General features: G+C 43.6%; 1 long non-coding RNA gene across 6 annotated transcripts in view; it reads right to left on the bottom strand.

Annotated features, from left to right (window-relative positions):
* The window catches only part of LOC137356447 (uncharacterized), a 39,671-nt gene extending 29,502 nt beyond the window's left edge, over nucleotides 1–10,169 (bottom strand). For 5 of the 6 annotated variants that reach the window (XR_010971057.1, XR_010971053.1, XR_010971055.1 and 2 more), the window contains exons 1-2: nucleotides 10,077–10,169; nucleotides 9,238–9,317 (exon numbers count right to left, since the gene is read on the bottom strand). This is a non-coding gene — a long non-coding RNA (uncharacterized lncRNA). Of the gene's footprint in view, nucleotides 1–9,233; nucleotides 9,318–10,076 lie in introns of all 6 variants that reach the window. The other variant, XR_010971056.1, reaches the window with a different exon arrangement.
* Between the last annotated feature and the right edge of the window lie 3,207 nt (nucleotides 10,170–13,376).

Raw genomic sequence — 13,376 nt, 5'->3', positions numbered from 1 at the left:
GAGCCAATCCGGAAGTGGTGATCCTGGGGGAGGGCCGCCTTGTTCGGGGAAGCCAGCCAGTGGAGGGCTGGAGGGAGTTTGCTAGCTTCAGGTGGGCGGAATTCAGAGACCGAAGCTGGAATTTTTCGTCGGGGTGGAGGCCCCGCCCATTGGCCAAAAAAGTCGAAGGCGAGCCCGCATCCGCGGGACCTGGGTGCCACGCCATGACTTGACATTATCCAGGCCCTTAATTGGCCCCGGGCGAGAATTCCGCCCCTCAGAGACAGGACATCCCGCCTCAGGGGGCCAGCAGCGCCTCAGTCCCAGCAGCGCCACCAGGAGCGCTGGTCACTGCTGGGACTGTCGCAGCGATGAAAGCAGCAAGGGACAATGCGCGAAAGGCCGGCTCCGGTCTGCAAATAAAACCTGACCGGAGCCCAACAGAACCACATCCGACCCGGTTCAAGTCCTTAGATTAGATTAGAGATACAGCACTGAAACAGGCCCTTCGGGCCACCGAGTCTGTGCCGAACATCAACCACACATTTATACTAATCCTACACTAATCCCATATTCCTACCAAACACCCCCACCTGTCCCTATCACCTACCTATACTAGTGACAATTTATAATGGCCAATTTACCTATCAACCTGCAAGTCTTTTGGCTTGTGGGAGGAAACCGGAGCACCCAGAGAAAACCCACTTGCAAACTCCACACAGGCAGTACCCAGAATCGAACCCGGGTCCCTGGAGCTGTGAGGCTGCGGTGCTAACCACTGCGCCACTGTGCCGTCCTTTCATTTTGGTTCCGCGCCCGACCCGACCATCAGTTAACCGAGCTTCCGTTTTTCACTTATCTGCACAAGCTTAAAAAATCTGTAACTAAACAACCTTTCAGGTCCAAAAGATACATTCACATTGGAGCCACTTACTGGAGGTGGAGATAGAGGTTGTCTGACCAAATGCCGGACCCGCAAGAGCGACTTGACTTGACCCGACCTGAACCCAACACGCCGTCGGGTCCTGATGGGTTTGCCTCAGGTAGCCATGCTCTACGATGCCCTATAATTGAGATAAGTGTGTTGGCCCTCTCTGGGAACAATTGGCTGAGCCCTGATGAGGCAGGGGAGTTCAGTTCAGGAGGAGACCTGGAGGTAATGAGCTTCAACATGAGTGGCTTGTGTCAAGGTGGGGGTACCTACATGAGGCACATGGTGCCCGATCAGGAGCAACCCTCCACCCCCCGACACACCCACAGAGGAGGATGCCGCCAGGTCGTACTGGGTAGCCTCCTGAGGTGCTGAGCCACTCGTCCACCGCTAGAATATACCATCAGCAGCAGACGGAGAATAGTCATGTGGGTAACTTCAAACAGAATGGGAGAAGAAGGGACAGAGTCTAACAAACATGGTACACTGGCAAATAAGGTCATTGCAAGGATTAGAGATTTTAAAAAAGAAATTAAAGTCTTTTATCTGAATGCCCGAAGCATCTGTAATAAAATCAATGAACTAATGACACAAATAGAGGTAAATGATGTTGATCTAATTGCCATTACTGAGAAATCGTTACAAGGAGATCAAGGTTGGGAAATGAATATTCCAGGGTACACAATCTTTCAGAGAGACAGACAGAGATAGGCAAAGGAGTAGGGGTAGCCCTGATAGTAAAGGATGGCAGAAGGACGTTAATAAGAGGGGTTCTGGCCTCAGAAGACCATGAAGTAGAATCAGACTGGGTGGAAATTAGGAATAGCAGGAGTTAGAAAACACTGGCAGGTGTAGGCTGTCTAACAGTAGTTACCTAACGGTGGTATTATTGGACAGAACATTAAACGGGAAATTATTGAACTGTGTAAAAAAAAAAGTAATGTATTAATTGTGGGGACTTTACTCTGCATATAGACTGGAACAATCAAATTAGCAACAGTGGTCTAGAAGATTAATTGGTAGAATGTTTTCCTCACAGTTTCTTGGAGCAATGGATTGTAGAACTGAGTAGGAATAAAGGTATAATAAAAACAAGAAATGCTGGAAATACTCAGCAAGTCTGGCAGTATGTGTGGAGAGAGAAGCAGAGTTAACGTTTCAGGTCAGTGACCCTTCATCAGAACTGGCAAATATTAGAAATGTAATAGGTTTTAAGCAAGTAAAGCGGGGGGGGGGGGGGGGGGGGTGGTGGGTGGACGGAGAGGTGGGGTGCGGTGTGGCAAGAGATACCAAAAGTGAAGGTGTTGATAGGACAAGTTCACGGAATAACTGAGCAGAAGGTCATGGAACAATGGCAAACGGTATATTAATGGTGTGGTGAAAGACAAAGTGTTAGTACAGAGAGGGTGTTTATTGACAGAAAAATTAATAGCGTTGGACCCAAGCACAAACATGAAAAAAAAACAGTGGGTAGGCACAGTAGAAACAAACCAGAACAAAATAAACACATCAAAAAATAAATTAATTAAAATAAAATGGGGGGCCCCGTCATGCTCCGAAATTATTGAACTCAATGTTCAGTCCAGCAGGCTGTAGCACGCCTAATTGGTAAATGAGGTGCTGTTCCTCGAGCTTGCGTTGATGTTCACTGGAACACCTCAGCAAGCCCAGGACAGAGAAAACTGAGGGCTACAGCAGGATGAGGTGACCAAGTGGTTAAGGCGACGGACTGTTAGTCCATTGCACTCTGCACATGTGGGTTTGAATCCCATCCTCGTTGTTTGTACATGCATCTGAAGTGCTGTAACCCGCTAAGTTAGGGAGCAGATAATGGAAAGCGGGATTAGATGGGGAGGCTAGTTTTTTTCCGGCTGGCATGGACACGATGGGCTGAATGGCCTCCTTCTGTGCCGTAATGTTTCTATGGTTCCATCATACAGGCCAATTAGCTGAACATCAGTCACTGGGAAGATCCTGGAAACTATTATTAACGAAGCTTAAAATTGCACTTGGAGAAGTTGCATTAGAACAAGTCAACATGATTTTAATAAAAGGAGATGCTGCTTGACAAATTTATTAGAGTTTTTTGAGGATGTAATTAGTAGGGTAGATAAAGGGGAACCAGTAGATATAGTATACCAGGATTTTCAAAAGGCATTCAATAAGGTGCCACATAAAAGATTAATAGGCAAGATAAGGGCTAGGGGGTCATGTATTAGTGTGGAAAGAGGACAGGAAGCAGAGAGTGGGCATAAACGGGGCATTTTCAAGTTGGCAGGCAGTGACTAGTGGGGTGTCTCAAGGATCAGTGCTGGGACTTCAGCTAGTTACACTCTATATTAATGACTTGAATGAAGAGAGAGAGAGAGTAATGTATCTAAGTTTGCTGATGATACAAAGCTCGGTGGAAAGGTAAGCTGCAGGGAGTATGTGGAGTGGATGCAAAGAGATATAAACACGTTAAGTGAGTGGGCAACGCGCTGGCAAATAGAGTATAATGTAGAGAAGAGTGAAGTTGTTCACTTTGGTCATAAAAATAGTAAAGCAGAATATTTTTGAAAAGGTGTGAAAATGTAAAGTGTTGATGTTCAGAGACACTTCGGGGTACTCATACAAGGAAGGCACAAAGATAACATAAAGGTGCAGCAGGGTATTAGGAAGGCAAATGGCATGTTGGCCTTTATTGCAAGGGGATTGCAGTACAGGAATGAAAGAAGTCTTACTAAAATTGTACACGGCTTTGGTGAGACCACACCTGGAATACTGTGTGCCGTTTTGGTCTCCACATTTAAGAGAAGATATTAAAAAAAAGAAATGCTCGCAATAATCTGCAGGTCTGGCAGCATCTAGGGAGAGAGAAGCACTGTTAACGTCTCAGGTCAGTGACCCTTCAACAGAACTGGCAAATATTAGAAATATAATAGGTTTTAAGCAAATTAAGATGGGGTGGGGCAAGAGATTACAAAAGAGAAGGTATTGACATGACAAGGTCAGAGAGAACAACTGACCAGAAGGTCAAGGAGCAAAGGAAAATGGCATGTTAATGGTGTGGTGAAAGACAAAGCATTAGTGCAGAGAGGGTGTTAATTGTCAGAAAAATGAACAGCTCTAGCCCAAAGTACAAACATGAAAAAAAAGTGGGTAGGCACAGTAGCAACAAACTGAAATAAAATAAACAAATAAAAAATAAAAATGGGGGGCCTGTCATGCTCTGAAATGATTGAATTCAATGTTCAGTCCAGCAGGCAGTAGCATGCCTAATCAGTAAATCAGGTGCTGTTCCTCGAGCTTGTGTTGATGTTCACTGGAACACTGCAGCAATCCCAGGACAGAAATGTGAGCAGGGGAGTGCGTTGAAATGGCAAGCAACTGGAAGCTCAGGGTCCTGCTTCCCAGCTGAGCAGAGGTGTTCCACAAAGTGGTCACCCAGTCTGTGTTTGGTCTGCCCAATGTAGAGGAGACCACATTGTGAGCAGGGAATACAGTATATTAATTGAAAGAAGGTCAATTAAATCGCTGTTTCACCTGAAAGGAATGTTTGGGGCCTTGGCTAGTGAGGAGAGAGGAGGTAAATGTGCAGGTATTACACCCCCTGTGATTTCATGGGAAGGGAATGAGGTGGTGGGGATAATGGAGGAGTGGACCAGGGTGTCGTGAAGGGAATGATCCCTTCGGAATGCTGACAGGGGAGGGGAGAGGAAGATGCATTTGGTAGTGGCATCACGCTGGAGGTGGTGGAAATGGCAGAAGATGATCCTTTAGATGTGGAGGCTGGTGGGGTGGAAAGTGAGGACAAGAGGAACCCTGTTTGTGTTCTGGGAGGGAGGGGAAGGGGTGAGGGTAGAGGTGCGGGAAATGGGCCGGACACGGTTGAGGATCCTGTCAAACACAGTTGGGGGGGGGGAAGGGGGGAATCTCTCGTTGAGGAAAAAGGAATACATATCAGAAGCGCTGTCGTGGAAGGCAGCATCATCAGAGCAGATGCGTTGGAGACAGAGAAACTGGGAGAATGGAATGGAGTCCTTACAGGAGGCAAGGTGTAAAGAAGTGTAGTCGAGCTGGCTGTGGGAGTCAGCGGGCTTATAATGAATATTAGTAGACAGCCTATCCCCACAGATGGAGGCAGAGAAGTCGAGGAAAAAAAGGAAAGTGTCGGAAATGGAGCAAGTAAAGGTGAGAGAAGAGTGGAAATTAGAAGCAAAATTGATAACGTTTTCCAGTTCAGGGTGGAGGGAGGAAACAGCACCGATACAGTCATCAATGTACTGGAAAAAGAGTTGGGGGATGGGGCCTGAGTAGGACTGGAAAAAGGAATGTTCGACATATCCCACAAAAAAGTCAGGCATAACTAGGACCCATGTGGGTACCCAGAGCAACACCTTTTACTTGAAGGAAGTGAGTGAAGTTGAAGGAGAAGTTGTTCAAAGTGAGAATAAGTTCAGCCAGGTGGAGGAGGGTGGCAGTGGATGGAGACTACTTGCGCCTCTGTTCAAGGAAAGAGAGAGCCCTCAAACCATCCTAGTGGAGGATGGAGGTGTAGAGAGATTTGACATCCATAGTGGAGGAGGTGGTTGGGGAAAGGAAACTGAAAATTGTCAAAATGATGTAGGGCATCAGAAGAGTCATGGATGTAGGTGGGAAGAGGCTGGACCAGGGCAAAACAGATAGAGTCAAGGTAGGAAGAAATAAGTTCAGTGGGGCAGGAACAGGCTGAAACAATGGGTCTGCCGGGACAGTCCTGTTTGTGGATTTTGGGAAGGAGATAGAAGCAGGCTGTCCAGGGTTGCGGGATTATGAGGTTGGAAGCTGTAGAGGGGAGATATTCCCTCCACCCCTCCCACTATAACAAAGATTGCTTTTTGAAACAGGCCCCTCAGGCTTCATTTATAAAGCAACTAAACACCACAGCTTTTTGATTAATCAAATGCTTTGCAAGCATATTATTCTGAACCTGTTAGTTTATGTTAATCAAAACAAAATACTGTGGATGCCAGAAATATGAAATAAAAACAGAATGTGCTGGAAATACTGTGAGTAAAGGTCACAGACCTCTCTCCACAGATCCTGTCAGCCCTGGGTATTACAAATTATGGGTATTTCCAGCACTTTGCTTTCATTGCTATGTTTATGTTATCATCGAAGGATAGCATCATTGAATGGCTACATCACAGAAAGAGGGCATTCGGCCCATTGTATCCAGGCCAGGTTTCTGCAAGAACAGTTCACCTACTCCCACCCCCCTGCCTTTTCACCATAGCTTGGTAATTTTGCATTACTCTTCATATCATTATCCAATTCTCTTTTGAAGGCCTCAATTGAATGTGCCTCCACCACACTCTGTTATTTCCCTCTAATTAAAATAGTTACAAATGAATGATTCGCTCATTGCACAACTCACTTTCAGCCAGGAAATGGCTCCAGCCTACAATCATTTGGGACCTAGGGTTTTTGTATGCACATCTCTACTGCGATGGGGCTGCTGCTGCCCAGTGACAAAGGAGGTGACCATGCCCAACAGATCCTTCTGGATCTACACAATGTACAGAAATAAAGCACCAAGCACACGGCTCTTTTAAGATCCACTGACAGCCTCTCTGAAAGAGATGATTTACTGCAGTGATTTCAATACCAACTGTTCAAATTTCAGCCCAAGTTAACTTTGAGTTCTCAAACAAGAACGTTGACCAGCCATTTTGATCATTCTGTCACTTATTAATTCCCTGCCCGACAAAGTAAATATCGTCCAATGATCGTCATTGTACCTGACTGTTTCTGGTACGGGAGTATTGATTTAGTCTGTATCTGTTAGTTTTTGGAGTATGATGTGGGGTTTGCACTGTACCTGTCATTCTGTGGTGTGTGAATATTGGTTTTATTTTCTGGTATTTAAATATGTATTCTGTTCTGTACCTGTCAGTTTCTGGTATGTGTGTAGTTTTCACTTCGTGTTTGTCAGTTTCTGCTATGGGAGTATGGGTTTTACTCTGTATCTGTCTGCCACTGAAATGTGAGTGTGTGTTTGAACCTTTTATCCTTTGTGTCTTGCAGTATTGATTTTTACCTGTCAAGTTCTGGAGTGTGTATGTGGGATTTGCTTCATGCTTCTCTGTTTCTGGTATGTATTTATGGCTTACTTCTCATCTGGTAGGTGAGGTTTGTTTTCTTGTCTGTTTTGCTGTATCATTCAGTTTCTGGTATGCAAGCGTAAGTTTCACTCTATATATCTCAATCCATAAACTGCAATCTGTCTCTATCTCTCTGTTTATGATTGTGAGTGTAGATATATCTGCACCTGTCAGTTTATTTTATGTCAGAAACATCCTATTGTGTATCTTTCAGCTTCAGATATATCTCTGTGTAGCTTGTACTCTGTCCCTGTCACTTTCTGGTCTGTGAGTCCAAGTTTGTGGGTTCCATCTTTACCCACAGCTCAGTTTAACAGGTAAACTTTAACAGTCTCCTTTTTTTGCACTATTGACCAAAGATCTTTGCCATTGTTTCTGACACATGGATGATGAGAGTATTTTGTCAATTTTATTTTTGAAATCGCATTGCAATTTTTAAGTTAGAAAATGCAGCTGGATGGTACCAGAATTGAGGTCTGACCTGCAGTAAGGAACCCGGGTCAACTGTTTGGAAGGCAGCTATGGTCAGCATTATAAACCCATCAATCTGAGTTTGGCATATGTAAATGTGTACTTTATTCAGTAACATTTATTTGCTAATTTGCGATGATGTCTGGTTCCAATTCATCATTGCAGGTTCCAGTACTCTGTATGAGGCGGGATTAATACGGTGTATGTCAGTTTCTGGTATTCCCTGGGAGTCTAAATATACCTCTGTACCCATCAGTAACTAAAACTAAATATAAGTGCGGATTAATTCATTTTTCATCAGTAACAGTGAGCCTGAGATTCATTCAGTATCTCTGTCTCTGGCATTGTATGTGAATGTGTTGCTTATTGTGTGGCTCTCAGTGACTGGTACAGTGGGTGAGAGTGGTATTCATTCTATACCTGTCATTAACTGGTACTCAATGGCATTGTGGGATTCATTCTGTCTTTTCTAGTCTTGACTACTCTATGTCAATGTGATTTGTCGTGTGTCCATCAATTTCAGGTACTGTAATTGAGTTTGGGATGCATTATATATCTCTCAGTCTCTGGCGCAGCTAGACAGATGTTTGATCTAGAAGAGAGTAAAGGGTTATGGGTGCAGCCAAGAAATTGAAGTTAAGGCCACAATCAGATCTGTCATGACCTTATTGAATGACAGAGCAGGCAGGAGGGGCCAAACTCTTGCTCCTGTTTCTTTTGTTCTTATGCTATTTATATGATTGTGGGCCACATTCTGTACCTTTCAGTCTCTGGTCCAGTGTGTGAATGAGGGGTTCATTCTGAATTTGACAGTCACTGATACTGAATGTGCATTTGGAATTCATTCCTTATGTGTCTGTCTCTCGGGGAGTATGCAAATGTGGGAGAAATTATGTATCTGTTCTGTGAACACATGTAAAACTTAATCAATATATGTAAGTTATTGGTACTGTGTCTGTACATGTGATTCATTCTCGATCTGTGAGCCTCTGGTACCCTGTTTGAGAGTTAGATTAATTCTGCTTCTATGTGCCTATCTGCTGTATGTGAGTGTGGGATCCTGTTGTATTTGGTACTTAATATGTATCTCAGGCATTGTGTTGGCAACTCTTTGTTTAACACCTTAATGTATCAATATGTGTTTACTTGTGTTTAATTTAAAATATGGATTAATGATATTTTATTGATGTAGCTTTTATTCGATACTTGTTTGTGAGTTGGTATCCAATTTGTAGCTGTGCAAAAACAATTATGAATGACAATCTTTCAATTTTAGACCATGACCTGATATGCAATGTCAAATTCCAACAGTTTGAGAAAATTAATTAATCCTGTATGTTTTTGTCTGACCCTTAGTGACATGTTTGAACTGCTGTGTAATTTGTAGCTCAGTTTATATTGTGGGGTGCGTTATTGGGATTCATTCTGTAGCGTTCAATCAGGTTCATTTTGTCCGTTCTGTTTAAGATTTGATATTTGAATTGTAGCCAAGGAGACACAGTGTATTTAAATCAGATAATGTGTGTGTTTTTGGAATGTAATTGATGTATCTACCAGTCAGCTGGAGTGAAATAGAAACAACTCCTATCTCTATGCTCTGTTTGACTATCAAATTGATAATGCGTCTCTAGACCTTGGGATCTGTGTGGGTCTGACTACTTCTTTTGTTTGTTACAGTGGAAATGATGACCTGACCATGTCAGTGTGCTTTGTGACTGATACTGTACCTACTGTGTATTGGAACGAGCTGGATGCACGTTTCCTTCTGTCGAGGAGTCATGCCTTTCCTTCTGGTTCCTTCAAGTGTTTGTCTGCAGTAAAAGAAAGGCAACTCTTATACTTGAATAACAGCTGAGTGAGAAGACAGAAAAGTGATCAATGTAATCTTTTCAACAATAATCATTCTGAACAATCACAAAAGGAAAGTCAGCAACACAAGTAGTGTCAGTGTCTGAGTCCACTGCAGTACTGGAGAACTCTGCTTCTACTTGCCAGATATTCGGAGCGGTTTTATAACAATTTTGTGATACTCAGAAACTGCTCCATGAATTGGAATACCCAATCGAGTAGCGACTTTTGCGTAAGCCAGATTTCTATTTCTATGTCCCATTGTTCAACCGACAACAAGTAAGCACTGTTTAAAAAAAGTGACCTTAATCTACTCACCTGGTCCCTACAGTAGACGGTCTTTGGAAATCTACCGCGTCTTTATTAATCAGCATTTTTTTTCTGCCATTCACAACCCAATAACAACTAACAGTGAGATACTGGATCTAAACCAGGAACATTCATTACTGTTTGGAGAGAGAAACCAGCAATGATTTTCAATAGTGAGTTCATCATATTCTGTCTCTCTCTCCCTGTCCAGACACTGCCTGAGAAAGACCTCTCCCTTCCCCCCCAGCTCACTCCATGTTCCAGGACCAGTTCCTGCTCCACAATGTATATTACAAACTGTCCCCCACTCCCGCTGAATGGACCCGGTAATCAATGTTAATCTATGAGCACATCGGCAGACACGGGCCCATATCTGTTGTACTGCTGTGAGCAGATACTGTTTGTTCACTTACCCCAGGCTTGTAATGTCTCCATTTGCAGCTGATTTAAACAATCACAGTGAATGGCGCTCAGAGGCAGAGCTGGGGGATGGGGTGCGCATGCGCTCTTCTCCGCGTTATGACGTCATATTCGACTGTCCTTTCTCTGCAATAATTCAGCAAATAAACATCAATGGGAACATCCCCCAATGTCCACATTGAAAAGTCAAACATGGGGTTAGGGTGGAGGGAGGGAGGGGAAGTGTGGGGGAACATGGAACATAGAAAACTGGCAGCTGGTCCCGTTGTTAAATGTCCTCATGTACACAGTCTTTGCTGTGATTTTCAGGGGTTAGTTGCCGATGCCTCGGTCTGTATCCCTTAAACACTCTGATCCAGGAGATTCTCGCAGTCCCTGTTGAAAGATTGATGGACGGGAATATTTCCAATCTTTGGCCGAGACGATCATAACCTGCTGTTCAATCATGTTATTATTCAAAGAATTAATGAGACATTCTGTTCACTACTCAGGCCTTGAACTCGGTTTGAGCAGACCAAAAACTGAAAGGTTCAGCACTTTTGCAGATAGAGCAGGTAAAGCTGGATAGAGGGACTCAGGGTGAATCCTGCACACACAGCATAGAAGCAGTGACCGGTACTCAGGGAGGGGAACTGGTCTCCTTTCTGTTACCTACTCACCCAAAAAGAGACAGTTAGAGACTGATTAAACATCCACCCCACTGCAATTCAGTACTGGAGAAAGACATAGACTCATCTACTCCATCCTTCCTTACTGTATCTGTGACATGGTACAAGGGAGAGTTTTCCAGTGCCCCTCACTCACAGACAGCAACTGACGTGTGTTCAGTCAGTATTCGTCTATCACTTAGTCTGAACAGGGGTCTCTCCAAAAACCTGCAAATGCAGAATCCGGAAGCAGCTGTTTTGCTCAGAAATTGGTCGGAGCAGGAGAACCCCTGGCTGAGTGTGGAAACATTTTAGATATGTCCTCAAATCATCTCTCATTTGGGAAGATAGTTTACAGTTCAGGGAAATTTGTCGGTAACATGTGAAGTCGAGGCTCGAAGGCAGCATCCATACCTCCAAACGGGTCATTTACCTGAACCCTTCTAACACCACCTAACCCTCATGTGGCAGAGTCTGCAGATCATGCATTGGATTTATCAGCTATTTCAGAACCCATCAAACTGGAGTGTAAAAAGTCATCCATAATCGCAGGGGACTGTCTGAGATGGAGGAGAATAAATAGGTCAATATGACCATCATCAATAATAATAAAGTGCAGAGGGAGGAGAGCGAGAGGAGGGAGATAGAATAGAGAGGGGAAGTGGCGACAGAAAATGTCCTGTGATTATTGGCCAAAATAGACCTACAAGGTACAAACTCAAGTTCTGTGATCAAGTCTGAGAGTTTATTAGTCTTAACTAAGATAGATAAAGTGAATGTTTAACAACAGCAATAGGTTTGCAGCATCACTCAGCACCGGTTATTGCTTCTGTGCTTGCTGGGGCGTGGACTTCTCTCTTTCTGCTTCCCTTGCTGTTTTCTTGACCGTAGTCTATCTTCTCCTTCTAAGTGTGATAACGATGTTCCGTGGACCCCTCTGTAAGTGCCGACAATGTCCCTTAACACCCTTTCTTTTACCCTTCTTTGGGTGCAAGGATGTCACCATATTAGCTTTAAATTGTTCGAAGTATCCTAACTGGACCAAGTTGACATCATTGTTTGACCCTAGTTAGTTAATGGTTCAATCTACACACATTACAGATACTTCCTGTTCCTTTCTATTTTAACAAGGATACTAAAGGTCACATTCTCGCTGATGGAAGCCATTTTGAGTTTGCAATTCTCCAGTGTCCTATTTATCTCATCTCACCCCCTGTCAGGATGCTGTGGTCTTCAACCTATCTCTCCCATTGTTCTTACAGAGAGGTTTTAATGGACTATAGCCTTGTAATGTCATTTCATAATGAAGCAAGCATTAGCTCAAACAGACTGTAATATATTGATGTACATAGCATACAATTAGTCCTATTCTAGTGGCTGTCCTTATTATTCACAAAGGCAAAATATGTCATGATCCATCACCCCCACATTGTGGGACCCCTCCTGCTGCATGACTTTTCCTTTATGTCGTGACTCAGTGCATCATCCACACAGACGCATCTCTCAACAAGGCATTTTGACATATTCCTGTGAAGATGACCGTCATGCTTTGCCATCCAGCCTTGACATAGCAGTTCTTGCATAAATGTAAGCCATGGAAATGCTCTAACCTTTACACAGAGTATAGCAGTGTTCAGGTGATACAGAAAATCCAGTGAATTGGGCAGAGACAATCAGTTGATCTATCAAAGTCTCTTAGTTTTATACTCCTATCTATTCTACTTAATACACAACTATTCTTTTGCACCTGAAAAGCTTGGATAGATGACTCTGGATTGTGTTCTGTAAGTAAGGGGTTGTTCTCCTTTGCGAAATGGAGATTGAGAGGAGGTTTGTTAGAGGTGTATATAAGTTAGACAAGGATAACCTGTTCCCATTAGCTGATGGTACAAGGACTAGGAGACACAGACTGATGGTTTATGGCAAGAGATGGAAGGGAATGTGAGGAAGAACTTTTTCTGTTTTACCTGCTGGACCTCGCTGTCCACAAGTGTGGTGGAAGGAGAGAGAATCAATGATTTCAATAAGAAACTGGATAAACACTTGAAGGAAACAAACTTGCTGCAGGGCGATGCTGATCAAGCAAGGAAGTGAGTCTGATTGGATGTTGACAATATTTTGTAAGCTTTCTTTCTGAATTTGCATTGACATTTTTAAGCTGCAAAATTCCACAGCACACTTGACCATCAACTTTAAGGGAGAAGAACATAATGTTGAGAATATTTGTCGACTTCAATTCAGTCATGGCTTTTCATTTGTCACATTCTATGGCAAGGTTGCAGAAATATATTTGACCGCGAGTGGGCATTGCGATGACCGGGAATCTAATCTGGGTCAATTGTTTGGAAGGCAGATATACTCACCACTATACCAGCATCGCTGGCATACATGTAGCTCGTCATTTATACAGTATACACACCAGAGCTCATTGGAACTCAAATGTCATTTCAACCATTTCAATCTACACCTTAACACCACGTTCATGTTCCCATTGGAGGATAGAATCATGGAATGGTTACCTCATCTCCGAGAAACCGAAAAAATTCTAACAGGACTGGACAGACTAGATGTAGGAAGGATGTTCCTGATGGCGGGGGAGTCCAGGACCAGGGGTGACAGTCTAAAGATAAGGGGTAAGACATTTAG

Source organism: Heterodontus francisci, chromosome 45, assembly GCF_036365525.1.
Source record: "Heterodontus francisci isolate sHetFra1 chromosome 45, sHetFra1.hap1, whole genome shotgun sequence".
NCBI lineage: Eukaryota > Metazoa > Chordata > Chondrichthyes > Heterodontiformes > Heterodontidae > Heterodontus > Heterodontus francisci.
The sequence above is the reverse complement of the archived record's forward strand: the minus strand, read 5'-3'. Positions and strand labels throughout refer to the sequence as shown.